Source organism: Centroberyx affinis, unplaced genomic scaffold (genome assembly GCF_046629955.1).
Source record: "Centroberyx affinis isolate AG114_WGS23_722 - 3 ecotype Tasmania unplaced genomic scaffold, CSIRO-AGI_Caff_v1 ptg002314l_1, whole genome shotgun sequence".
Lineage (NCBI taxonomy): Eukaryota > Metazoa > Chordata > Actinopteri > Beryciformes > Berycidae > Centroberyx > Centroberyx affinis.
The window spans coordinates 1-13,556 of NW_027280585.1; the positions used below are offsets into that span (position 1 = coordinate 1).

General features: G+C 42.8%; 1 protein-coding gene across 1 annotated transcript in view; it reads left to right on the forward strand.

The window, feature by feature from the left end:
- The first annotated feature begins 12,925 nt into the window (after positions 1 to 12,925).
- Positions 12,926 to 13,556, forward strand: part of ttc1 (tetratricopeptide repeat domain 1) — a 33,955-nt gene continuing 33,324 nt past the window's right edge. Inside the window, 1 exon segment of the mRNA XM_071533056.1 lies at positions 12,926 to 12,989. The gene's annotated coding sequence lies outside the window, so the exon portion shown is untranslated.

Sequence of the window (13,556 nt, forward strand, 5' to 3'; positions counted from 1 at the left end):
TGTTACCTGCCTGTCTCCACTGAGGTCCTCAGTGTGTTACCTGCCTGTCTCCACTGAGGTCCTCAGTGTGTTACCTGCCTGTCTCCACTGAGGTCCTCAGTGTGTTACCTGCCTGTTTCCACTGAGGTCCTCAGTGTGTTACCTGCCTGTCTCCACTGAGGTCCTCAGTGTGTTGCCTGCCTGTCTTCACCGAGGTCCTCAGTGTGTTGCCTGCCTGTCTCCACCGAGGTCCTCAGTTTGAGCCCGGCGCAGGGATTGGCTCCTGCTGTTGCTAGGAAACGACTGAAAACCTGTTTGTGAGTCTTTTCCTAAAAGGTGAAATACTTAAACATGCCAAGATATCAGCAGCGCCCCTAGCTGCTGGAAATAACAAGTGTCTTACAGGCTGGTTCTCTCACACACACACACACACACACAGTAGAAAACCGTCTACATGTAACCATGGTAACATTTGGCTCCTATTGTCTGTTTTAATATTGCCACGTGGTCGGCTTGTGAAATGGTGAAAAAGTGAAAAGTGTCTCAAACCACATGGAGATCTTTTCCTCTGACCACACACACACACACACACACACACACACACACACACACACACACACACACAAGCTGCTCTGGATCCACTGGAGATCCTTTTGATCCCCTGAGATCTTCTGGCCCATCAGGCCCTGCTCCCAGTTCAGTAGCAGCAGTGATAGTGACATCACTTCCTGTGCAGTGGTAGACAGATTAGTTGTGAAATGTTGAACGTGCGTTTTTCCTTTAAAGGTTAATTTATCTGTAAAATGGCTAATTAGCATTGAAACTGATAGGCAGCACATCACAAGCTAGTTTGCTAAGCTAGCCCATTGATATGAGTGGTGAATGCTAACCCTCTATGCAACACACACACACACACACACACACACACACACACACACACACACTCCTGCCTTCCATCTCTAAGCTAGCTAAGACTGTGTGTGTGTGTGTGTGTCAGATGACCTTTGACCCCTCTGTAGCAGGACAGGAAAATGCTGATGCTGCTGTTTCCTTTCTTTTTCTCGTCCAGACATCAGACTGAAATCAGTCCGTTCAGCTGATTTCAGCAGAAATCAGTGATTTCAGTTTTAAATCAGTCTGACGACTTTCGTTATAAAATCTTTTCAGCTGCTGCCGCTTCAGAATCTAAATCACAGATTCGACTTGTTGATAAATCACTGATTTTATTGTCATAAAGTCGGTTCCTCCGGTTCCTCTTGGTGAGGCAGAACCTTCTGGAGGCTCAAGCTGATTTTACTGTTCTGCTGGTTCTGCTGCTGTGGAGCCAGATGTTCTCCTGGTTCCTCCTGGTTCCTCCTGGTTCCTTCTGGTTCCTCCTGGTTCCTTCTGGTTCCTCCTGGTTCCTCCTGGTTCCTTCTGGTTCCTCCTGGTTCTGTGGAGGAAAAACATTGTCATCCTTTATTTTGTTCTTGTCTGTCACACTCCTGAAGTTTGATCTTTTGCCTGAATCATTAATGTTTACATTACATACACACACACACACACACACACACACACACACACACACATTAGTGTGACAGATGCAGACTGAACTCTGACCTCTGTGAGTTCAGTGAGGAATGAATTAGTTTGGCTGAAGATGAGTTCAGGTGACGATCAGCTGATTTCTAACGTAGTTTAACACACTGACAGACTGACAGGTAGGACGCACTGACCAGGAAACATGATGAAGATGAAGATGATGATGATGATGATGATGATGATGGCTGTTCTGTTTTCCCTCTGCTGTTTTTCTGTTCAGTTCTCTCTGTTTCTCGGACTCTTTTTACCGTCTGTTTGCAGATCAGAGATTCTGTTGAAACGACTCAAACAAAAACCGTTTGAAAAAATAATGGAAGAAAAAAGGACAAACTGATAAAACCCAGCTGAAGAATTGACTTGTGTAAATGTTTTTCTGATGTTTTAAAAAATATATAAATAAACTGTCAAACTTCCAAGAACACTTTTCCCTAGTTGTCGTCATTTGGGGAACTTGGTTTCTTTCTTCCTACTTCCTGCCTTGACAGACAGCTGATGGTAAATCCTCTGCAGGGGGCGGAGCCTCCTCTGCAGGGGGCGGGGCCTCGCTCAGCCTCCTCTGCAGGGGGCGGAGCCTCCTCTGCAGGGGGCGGAGCCTCGCTCAGCGGCACGCCGGCTTAGTACGAGATAAACAAACAGATTTCTCACCTGCAAACAGATGTTTGGTAAATCGGTCTCAGCAGCAGCAACCGTCTCGTGTTCTGATTGGTCGTCGCTCCTGTCAGATGAAAACCTCGTAACTCCTGCGGCTCTCCAGGCTTCTGATTGGACAGAAAGTGAATCCGGTCTCTAACGCTCACATCAAACATCTCATCTGAAACTCAGCTGTTCTGGAGATTCGAGTTTTCATCTGACGCAGAAACACAGCGATGCTTCTGATGCTCAGCTGCTTCTGGGAAACTACCAGTTAAATATCTCAGTCTGTAGGTCAGTCAGTAGTTCAGTCTGTATCTCAGTCTGTAGTTCAGTCTGTAGTTCAGTCTGTATCTCAGTCTGTAGTTCAGTCTGTAGTTCAGTCTGTATCTCAGTCTGTATCTCAGTCTGTAGGTCAGTCTGTAGTTCAGTCTGTATCTCAGTCTGTAGTTCAGTCTGTATCTCAGTCTGTATCTCAGTCTGTAGGTCAGTCTGTAGTTCAGTCTGTATCTCAGTCTGTATCTCAGTCTGTAGGTCAGTCTGTAGGTCAGTCTGTAGTTCAGTCTGTATCTCAGTCTGTATCTCAGTCTGTAGGTCAGTCTGTAGTTCAGTCTGTAGTTCAGTCTGTATCTCAGTCTGTATCTCAGTCTGTATCTCAGTCTGTAGGTCAGTCTGTAGTTCAGTCTGTATCTCAGTCTGTATCTCAGTCTGTAGGTCAGTCTGTAGGTCAGTCTGTATCTCAGTCTGTATCTCAGTCTAGGTCAGTCTGTAGTTCAGTCTGTAGGTCAGTCTGTAGTTCAGTCAGTATCTCAGTCTGTATCTCAGTCTGTAGGTCAGTCTGTAGTTCAGTCAGTATCTCAGTCTGTATCTCAGTCTGTAGGTCAGTCATTATCTCAGTCTGTATCTCAGTCTAGGTCAGTCTGTAGTTCAGTCTGTATCTCAGTCTGTAGGTCAGTCTGTATCTCAGTCTGTATCTCAGTCTGTAGGTCAGTCTGTATCTCAGTCTGTATCTCAGTCTAGGTCAGTCTGTAGTTCAGTCTGTATCTCAGTCTGTATCTCAGTCTGTAGGTCAGTCTGTAGTTCAGTCTGTATCTCAGTCTGTATCTCAGTCTAGGTCAGTCTGTAGTTCAGTCTGTAGTTCAGTTTGTAGGTCAGTCTGTAGTTCAGTCAGTATCTCAGTCTAGTTCAGTTTGTAGGTCAGTCTGTAGTTCAGTCTGTATCTCAGTCTGTAGTTCAGTCTGTAGGTCAGTCTATCTCAGTCTGTATCTCAGTCTGTAGGTCAGTCTGTAGTTCAGTCAGTATCTCAGTCAGTATCTCAGTCTGTAGTTCAGTCTGTATCTCAGTCTGTAGGTCAGTCTGTAGTTCAGTCAGTATCTCAGTCTGTAGTTCAGTCAGTATCTCAGTCTGTAGTTCAGTCTGTAGTTCAGTCTAGGTCAGTCTGTATTTCAGTCTGTAGGTCAGTCTGTAGTTCAGTCAGTATCTCAGTCTGTAGTTCAGTCTGTAGTTCAGTCTGTAGTTCAGTCAGTATCTCAGTCTGTAGGTCAGTCTGTAGTTCAGTCTGTAGTTCAGTCTGTAGTTCAGTCAGTAGTTCAGTCTGTAGTCAGTCTGTAGTTCGGTCTGTATCTCAGTCTGTAGATCAGTCTGTAGTTCAGTCAGTATCTCAGTCTGTAGTTCAGTCTGTAGTTCAGTCAGTAGTTCAGTCTGTAGTCAGTCTGTAGTTCAGTCTGTAGTTCAGTCTGTATCTCAGTCTGTATCTCAGTCTGTAGTTCAGTCTGTAGTTCAATCTGTAGTTGAGTCAGTATCTCAGTCTGTAGGTCAGTCTGTAGTTCAGTCTGTAGTTCAGTCAGTAGTTCAGTCTGTAGGTCAGTCTGTAGGTCAGTCTGTAGTTCAGTCTGTAGTTCAGTCAGTATCTCAGTCTGTACGTCAGTCTGTATCTCAGTCTGTAGGTCAGTCTGTAGTTCAGTCTGTATCTCAGTCTGTATCTCAGTCTAGGTCAGTCTGTAGTTCAGTCTGTAGTTCAGTTTGTAGGTCAGTCTGTAGTTCAGTCAGTATCTCAGTCTAGTTCAGTTTGTAGGTCAGTCTGTAGTTCAGTCTGTAGGTCAGTCTGTAGTTCAGTCTGTAGTTCAGTCAGTAGTTCAGTCTGTAGTCAGTCTAGTTCAGTCTGTATCTCAGTCTGTAGATCAGTCTGTAGTTCAGTCAGTATCTCAGTCTGTAGTTCAGTCTGTAGTTCAGTCAGTAGTTCAGTCTGTAGTTCAGTCTGTAGTTCAGTCTGTAGTTCAGTCTGTATCTCAGTCTGTATCTCAGTCTGTAGTTCAGTCTGTAGTTCAGTCTGTAGTTGAGTCAGTATCTCAGTCTGTAGGTCAGTCTGTAGTTCAGTCTGTAGTTCAGTCAGTAGTTCAGTCTGTAGGTCAGTCTGTAGTTCAGTCAGTAGTTCAGTCTGTAGTCAGTCTGTATCTCAGTCTGTATCTCAGTCTGTAGTTCAGTCTGTAGTTCAGTCAGTATCTCAGTCTGTAGGTCAGTCTGTAGTTCAGTCTGTATCTCAGTCTGTATCTCAGTCTGTAGGTCAGTCTGTAGTTCAGTCTGTATCTCAGTCTGTATCTCAGTCTAGGTTAGTCTGTAGTTCAGTCTGTAGTTCAGTTTGTAGGTCAGTCTGTAGTTCAGTCAGTATCTCAGTCTAGTTCAGTTTGTAGGTCAGTCTGTAGTTCAGTCAGTATCTCAGTCTAGTTCAGTCTGTAGGTCAGTCTATCTCAGTCTGTATCTCAGTCTGTAGGTCAGTCTGTAGTTCAGTCAGTATCTCAGTCAGTATCTCAGTCTGTAGTTCAGTCTGTAGGTCAGTCTGTAGGTCAGTTTGTATCTCAGTCTGTAGGTCAGTCTGTAGTTCAGTCAGTATCTCAGTCTGTAGTTCAGTCAGTATCTCAGTCTGTAGTTCAGTCTGTAGTTCAGTCTGTAGTTCAGTCAGTATCTCAGTCTGTAGGTCAGTCTGTAGTTCAGTCAGTATCTCAGTCTGTAGTTCAGTCTGTAGTTCAGTCTGTAGTTCAGTCAGTATCTCAGTCTGTAGGTCAGTCTGTAGTTCAGTCTGTAGTTCAGTCAGTAGTTCAGTCTGTAGTTCAGTCAGTAGTTCAGTCTGTAGTCAGTCAGTATCTCAGTCTGTAGTTCAGTCTGTAGTTCAGTCAGTATCTCAGTCTGTACGTCAGTCTGTAGTTCAGTCTGTAGTTCAGTCTGTAGGTCAGTCAGTAGTTCAGTCTGTAGTCAGTCTGTAGTTCAGTCTGTAGGTCAGTCTGTATCTCAGTCTGTATATCAGTCTGTATCTCAGTCTGTATCTCAGTCTGTAGTTCAGTCTGTAGTTCAGTCTGTAGTTCAGTCTGTATCTCAGTCAGTAGTTCAGTCTGTAGTTCAGTCTGTATCAGTCTGTATCTCAGTCTAGTTCAGTCTGTAATTCAGTCAGTATCTCAGTCTGTAGGTCAGTCTGTATCTCAGTCTGTAGTTCAGTCAGTAGTTCAGTCTGTGGTCAGTCTGTAGGTCAGTCTGTATCTCAGTCTGTAGTTCAGTCTGTATCTCAATCTGTATCTCAGTCTGTAGTTCAGTCTGTAGTTCAGTCAGTAGTTCAGTCTGTAGTCAGTCTGTATCTCAGTCAGTAGTTCAGTCTGTAGTCAGTCTGTATCTGTCTGTAGTTCAGTCTGTAGTCAGTCTGTATCTCAGTCTGTAGGTCAGTCTGTAGTTCAGTCAGTATCTCAGTCTGTAGTCAGTCTGTATCTCAGTCTGTAGGTCAGTCTGTAGTTCAGTCAGTATCTCAGTCTGTAGTCAGTCTGTATCTCAGTCTGTAGGTCAGTCAGTAGTTCAGTCTGTAGTTCAGTCAGTAGTTCAGTCTGTAGTCAGTCTGTATCTCAGTCAGTAGTTCAGTCTGTAGTCAGTCTGTATCTCAGTCAGTAGTTCAGTCTGTAGTCAGTCTGTATCTGTCTGTAGTTCAGTCTGTATCTCAGTCTGTAGTTCAGTCTGAAGTCAGTCTGTAGTTCAGTCTGTAGTCAGTATCTCAGTCTGTAGTTCAGTCTGTAGTTCAGTCTGAAGTCAGCCTGTAGTTCAGTCTGTAGTTCAGTCTGTAGTCAGTCTGTAGTCAGTATCTCAGTCTGTAGTTCAGTCTGTATCTCAGTTTGTACTTCAGTCTGTAATCAGTCTGTAGTCAGTCTGTAGTTCAGTCTGTAATCAGTCTGTAGTCAGTCTGTAATCATTCTAGTTCGGTTTGAAGTCAGTCAGTAATTAGTCTGTAGTTAGTCTGTAGTCAGTCTGTAGTCCGGTCTGTATCTCAGTCTGTAGTCAGTCTGTAGTTCAGTCTGTAGTTCAGTCTGTAGTTAGTCTGTAGTCAGTCTGTAGTTCAGTCTGTATCTCAGTCTGTAGTCAGTCTGTTGTTCAGTCTGAAGTCAGTCTAGTCAGTCTGTAGTTCAGTCTGTAGTTCAGTCTGTATCTCAGTCTGTAGTTCAGTCTGTATCTCAGTCTGTATCTCAGTCTGTAGTTCAGTCTGTAGTTCAGTCTGTAGTTGAGTCAGTATCTCAGTCTGTAGGTCAGTCTGTAGTTCAGTCTGTATCTCAGTCTGTAGTCAGTCTGTAGTTCAGTCTGAAGTCAGTCAAGTCAGTCTGTAGTTCAGTCTGTAGTTCAGTCAGTATCTCAGTCTGTAGGTCAGTCTGTAATTCAGTCTGTAGGTCAGTCTGTAGTTCAGTCTGTAGTTCAGTCAGTAGTCAGTCTGTAGTTCAGTCTGTAGTTCAGTCTGTATCTCAGTCTGTATCTCAGTCTGTAGTTCAGTCTGTAGTTCAGTCTGTAGTTGAGTCAGTATCTCAGTCTGTAGGTCAGTCTGTAGTTCAGTCTGTAGTTCAGTCAGTAGTTCAGTCTGTAGTTCAGTCAGTAGTTCAGTCTGTAGTTCAGTCAGTAGTTCAGTCTGTAGTCAGTCTGTATCTCAGTCTGTATCTCAGTCTGTAGTTCAGTCTGTAGGTCACTCTGTAGTTCAGTCTGTAGGGCAGTCTGTAGTTCAGTCAGTAGTTCAGTCTGTAGTTCAGTCTGTAGTCAGTCTATCAGTCTGTATCTCAGTCTAGTTCAGTCTGTAATTCAGTCAGTATCTCAGTCTGTAGGTCAGTCTGTAGTTCAGTCAGTATCTCAGTCTGTATCTCAGTCTGTAGGTCAGTCAGTAGTTCAGTCTGTAGTTCAGTCTGTAGTTCAGTCTGTAGTCAGTATCTCAGTCTGTAGTTCAGTCTGTAGTTCAGTCTGAAGTCAGCCTGTAGTTCAGTCTGTAGTTCAGTCTGTATCTCAGTCTGTAGTCAGTCTGTAGTCAGTATCTCAGTCTGTAGTTCAGTCTGTATCTCAGTTTGTAGTTCAGTCTGTAATCAGTCTGTAGTCAGTCTGTAGTTCAGTCTGTAATCAGTCTGTAATCAGTCTGTAGTCAGTCTGTAATCATTCTAGTTCGGTTTGAAGTCAGTCAGTAATCAGTCTGTTGTTAGTCTGTAGTCAGTCTGTAGTTCGGTCTGTATCTCAGTCTGTAGTCAGTCTGTAGTTCAGTCTGTAGTTCAGTCTGTAGTTAGTCTGTAGTCAGTCTGTAGTTCAGTCTGTATCTCAGTCTGTAGTCAGTCTGTATCTCAGTCTGTAGTTCAGTCTGAAGTCAGTCTAGTCAGTCTGTAGTTCAGTCTGTAGTTCAGTCTGTAGTCAGTCTGTAGTTCAGTCTGCATCTCAGTCTGTAGTTCAATCTGTAGTTCAGTCTGTATGTCAGTCTGTAGTTCAGTCTGTATCTCAGTCTGTAGGCAGTCTGTCGTTCAGTCTGTAGTCAGTCTGTAGTTCAGTCTGTTGTTCGGTCTGTAGTTCGGTCTGTTGTTCAGTCTGTAGTTCAGTCTGTAGTTCAGTCTGTATCTCAGTCTAGTTCAGTCTGTAGTCAGTCTGTATCTCAGTCTGTAGTTAGTCTGTAGTTCAGTCTGTAGTTCAGTCTGTAGTTCAGGCTGTAGTTCAGTCTGTAGTTAAGTCTGTAGTTAAGTCTGTAGTCAGTCTAGTTCGATCTGTAGTTCGGACTGTAGTTCGGTCTGTAGTTCGGTCTGTAGTTCGGTCTGTTGTTCTGTCTGTAGTTTGGTCTGTAGTTCGGTCTGTTCGGTCTGTAGTTCGGTCTGTTGTTCGGTCTGTATCTCAGTCTGTAGTTAGTCTGTAGTTCAGTCTGTAGTTCAGTCTGTATCTCAGTCTGTAGTTAGTCTGTAGTTCAGTCTGTAGTTCAGTCTGTATCTCAGTCTAGTTCAGTCTGTAGTTCAGTCTGTAGTTCGGTCTGTGTTTCATCCGGTGGACTGTCTGTTGTCTGTGTCTTATTTATTTTTTCTGGAGATGCTGGAAGGAAACTTTTCTTAAATCTCTTTTCTCTGCCAATTCAGTTCAGTTCAGTTCAGTTCAGTGAACTCAGTTCAGTTCAGTTCAGTGAAACTCAGTTCAGTTCAGTGAACTCAGTTCAGTTCAGTTCAGTTCAGTGAAACTCAGTTCAGTTCAGTGAACTCAGTTCAGTTCAGTTCAGTGAAACTCAGTTCAGTTCAGTTCAGTGAACTCAGTTCAGTTCAGTTCAGTGAAACTCAGTTCAGTTCAGTGAACTCAGTTCAGTTCAGTTCAGTGAAACTCAGTTCAGTTCAGTTCAGTGAACTCAGTTCAGTTCAGTTCAGTGAAACTCAGTTCAGTTCAGTTCAGTTCAGTTCAGTGAAATTCAGTTCAGTTCAGTGAACTCAGTTCAGTTCAGTTCAGTGAACTCAGTTCAGTTCAGTTCAGGTAAACTCTATCAGCCTGACTGTTAGGACAGACTGCAGCAGTATGGACTCTATAGTCATACAGTGTGATGTCATACAGGAAAAGGAAACTTGAGATGCAATATTATAAATTAACAAAATAGTAAAATATATAATGCGCCATTTACAGTGTCACACATATTTACTGTCAATATACAATTTTAATCTCTCTCTGTATCTCTCTCTCTCTGTCTCTCTGTGTCTCTCTCTGTATGTCTCTGTCTGTCTCTCTCTCTATGTGTCTCTCTGTCTGTCTCTCTCTCTATGTCTCTCTATGTCTCTCTCTGTATGCCTCTCTCTGTATGTCTCTCTCTATGTCTCTCTCTGTATGCCTCTCTCTGTATGTCTCTCTCTCTATGTCTCTCTATGTCTCTCTCTGTCTGTCTCTCTCTGTCTGTCTCTCTCTCTATGTCTCTCTATGTCTCTCTCTGTATGCCTCTCTCTGTATGTCTCTCTCTCTATGTCTCTCTCTCTGTCTCTCTCTCTCCTCCAGTGCTGCCACAGTGAAGGGTTGTTGATGGAGAAAATCCAGACGCTGCCATTGGCTGACAGCTGTCCAATCAGACGAAGGGGACACAGCGAGATGATTAATGAAATGGACATTCGTTATTATTCTAATTTAAGTGCAGATTATATATTTATAAAGAGATGCTGTAGGATGTTTTGTTTTCTTGAAGGAAAACGCAGGAAGTCAGTCGATCAAATATTGATAATTATTGACCTGATTGTTCTCGTATCTGTTTCTGCTCTGAGTGTTTCCATGGACACGATCAGATTAATGGCTCATATCCTCGTTAAGGTGTTATTCTGATTAAACTGTCTGTAGGCTATGCATCTTCCAATCAATCACCAATATTGCTTTACAGTTGCCACAGCAACCTGCTGCAGCAGCTGAGTCTCCATGATGGAGGAACATTGGAGAATTGTTAGTTAATAAAGATCCAACAGATGGAACACTTTAGTATCCTGAATATTAGCAGATTATTAGTTTGCATGGAAACACTCTTCTGGTCTTCTCCTGCGTTCTCCTTCCTGGTTCGGTTCCTTCGTTGTCAGCTGCACAAAATATCCAGCTCGTCTTTTCCAGGCTTTCCTGAAAATTTCGTGAAATGAGCACAAAGTCTTAAAATGCAAATACGCGAGAGAGAAATATGTTTTCCCGCCATGAAAGAGTTCCGTGAAGGAAGCGGTCAGACTTTGAGCCCCGGGTTCGATTCCCAACTCCTGAAGTTTTGATTTTTAGCTAAAGTTTGTCGTATGTATCCAGGACCAAAGCCTTTCCCCAACCTGAACCAAAGTTGCTTTAGTCATCTAAACTTGAAAATGTTGCGTCCGGTTCCTGCTGTCGTCACAGAATCCAGAAACGCAAGTCAGCAGAAGAACGTTCGTGAGTTACGGAGGAACGATCGTCACATAATTCATGTCCACGACACAGTCTGTGTTTCAGAGTTCGTGCTCATTTCACCAAAATTTATGGATCACTTTGGTCATTTCAGCTGATATTGAGTCCTAAATCTTATTTTTGGAACAAGTGAAAGAAGCAGCTGGTGGGGAGACAGAATATTTTCAGTGGTTTCAACACAAATCTAGAAAATTCTCGGCCATGTTGATTCGTCTCAGAAACCAGCGATATCATTTTTTCATTTGCTTTAAACAAAATTAGATTTTAGGAGTCAAAACAAATCCTTCATTAAGACGGATGTTTTCTCCAGGCTGGCAGCCATGTTTATCACATTGGAGAGACAGGAAACGGTTCTTCTTCTGTCCTGCTGCAGCGTGCAGCCGTTGCCCTGCGACTTCCTGATCGGTTCCCAAACAAAATACACCGATCCATGAAATGTGATGGAACATATTGAATAATGAAGTTAAACCTACAGAACCTTCAACCAAACCATGAAACCACCTTTCAACCCTAACCCAAATCAACCCAATTTATTCTGCTGGGAGCCTGTTCATCAAAACATACTAGCACCTGAACATACTAGTACCTGAACATACTAGTACCTGGACATACTAGTACCTGGACATACTAGTACCTGGACATACTAGTACCTGGACATACTAGTACCTGAACATACTAGTACCTGGACATACTAGTACCTGAACATACTAGTACCTGGACATACTAGTACCTGGACATACTAGTACCTGGACACACTAGTACCTGGACATACTAGTACCTGGACATACTAGTACCTGGACATACTAGTACCTGGACATACTAAGACTCTGGTCATTGGTTTGTTTGTTTTTTATATCCAGACTGTAAACCAAATTTCCCCTTGATGGACAATAGATAATTGAATTTAATTGAACTGGACTGAATTGGACTAGACTAGACTAGACTAGACTGGACTGGACTGGACTGGACTAGACTGGCCCCAGCAGAAACAGCTGTGTGACCTGCTCTGGGTCCTGAACCACAGTTTTAATCTATTGCTCACTTCCCATTAAAACTGGTACTGGAACCATCAGTCAGTCTGCAGCTGACCGACCGGCTGCTAAACAGTGAGGCATTATGGGTAAAGTAAAGGTAAAGTAAAGGTGAAGTAAAGGTAAAGTAAAGGTGAAGCAGCGTCAGTATTACCAGACTGTTTCCTGTGTGAACCGCCAGCTTCCCCCCCGCAGGGCTTTTATACTTTGATCTGTGATCTTGAAAAAATGCAAATATGTGAACATAACATAGAAAAAGTCATGATATTATTATTCTAAATATTATGTACAAAAAGATGATAAATGCAATAAAGATTGCATGTGCTATGCTATAATCCCAGTGCAGATCAGACCCTCAGGCTTTGTTGTTGTTAAGCTATTTTAGAAATATCCTGAAATTATTTTATTATTGTTTTATTTTAAATATAATTTAAAAGTGGAGGGAGAAGACTGCTGCTGCCTGGACAAGCCTATATTATTTTATTTTTGTTTTATTTTTAATATAATTTAAAAATGGACAGAAACCATCTGTTGGTCTGCAGAGTTACAGTCGACCAGAGAAACGTCGGCCATGTTGAACCGTGGCTGGGTTGCCGTCTGTCGTTGCTTCAGTCAGCCCCCGGCTGGTTGCCGTCTGTCGTTGCTTCAGTCAGCCCCCGGCTGGTTGCCGTCTGTCGTTGCTTCAGTCAGCCCCCGGCTGGTTGCCGTCTGTCGTTGCTTCAGTCAGCCCCCAGCTGGTTGCCGTCTGTCGTTGCTTCAGTCAGCCCCCAGCTGGTTGCTGTCTGTCGTTGCTTCAGTCAGCCCCCGGCTGGTTGCCGTCTGCCCTGTTGTTGCTGTTCCTCCATCATGGCAGCGTCTCCTTGGTAACCGGCAGTAACCTGGTGTCAAGCCGCAAAAGTTGCTCTCTTGTACATAGCAATGCGTCTGACAACAATCAACAGGGAGGCCGGTTGGTTGTCATGGAATCGTCATGGAAACCCAGTTTGTTATTGACTGAAGCGATCTGAACTGTATCTGTAACAATCAGTAAACTTTTGCCTTCTTACATTTTCTGCCTCTTCTCTTTCTTCTGATTTCTTTGATGCTAAAAACAACTTGAAACGTTTGGTAGGAAAAAACAAAGCCAACAGTAATGTGTTAATTTATTTAATCAGCACAATAACCAGGGAGAGAGTAAATCTGATTCATTTTAATAATTAGTTTCAATTATTTTGTTTCATTTGTACAGAAATATATTACAGTATCTGAGACTTCTCACTTTAACTACAGCAACAAACTCTTCTTTCCTTTTGTAAAAAATGTGTTTCTTGTTAAATGTTTAAAACTGAAGCCGGTTGAATGATTTGAAGAAAATATAGAAGCTCTGTCGAGATTGTTTCTAGAATAAAAGCTTCAACATTTCCCGACGGAAACATTCCAGTGAATTTTGTGTGTCTTGGCCCTTTAAGACGCCATTTCTCAAAATGACGTCAAAGCATCTGATTGGCCATCTGTCCGGAAGCGATCTGGAAAGCGGAAACGTCATCTGGGAAGCTAACGTTAGCGGGGAAGCTAACGCGAGCAAGCGGCAGAAAACAGGTAGGAACAGACCAGAGAAACTCGCCTTTGTAAGTTTACCTTCAGAAAACATTTCAGTTTATTATATCAAACTGATTGATGCGTCATAAACATGTTGACAACATGCTGGAGTGTGTATCACAGTCTGAGCTAGCTAACGTTACAGGGTTACAGCTGAAATAAACATGTAAACTGCTTCAGTTAACCTGGACTAAGATCAATAAACATGTAAACTGCTTTAGTTAACCTGGACTAAGATCAATAAACATGTAAACTGCTTCAGTTAACCTGGACTAAGATCAATAAACATGTAAACTGCTTCAGTTAACCTGGACTAAGATCAATAAACATGTAAACTGCTTCAGTTAACCTGGACTAAGATCAATAAACATGTAAACTGCTTTAGTTAACCTGGACTAAGATCAATAAACATGTAAACTGCTTCAGTTAACCTGGACTAAGATAAACATGTAAACTGCTTTAGTTAACCTGGACTAAGATCAATAAACATGTAAACTGCTTCAGTTAACCTGGACTAAGATCAATAAACATGTAAACTGCTTCAGTTAACCTGGACTAAGATCAATA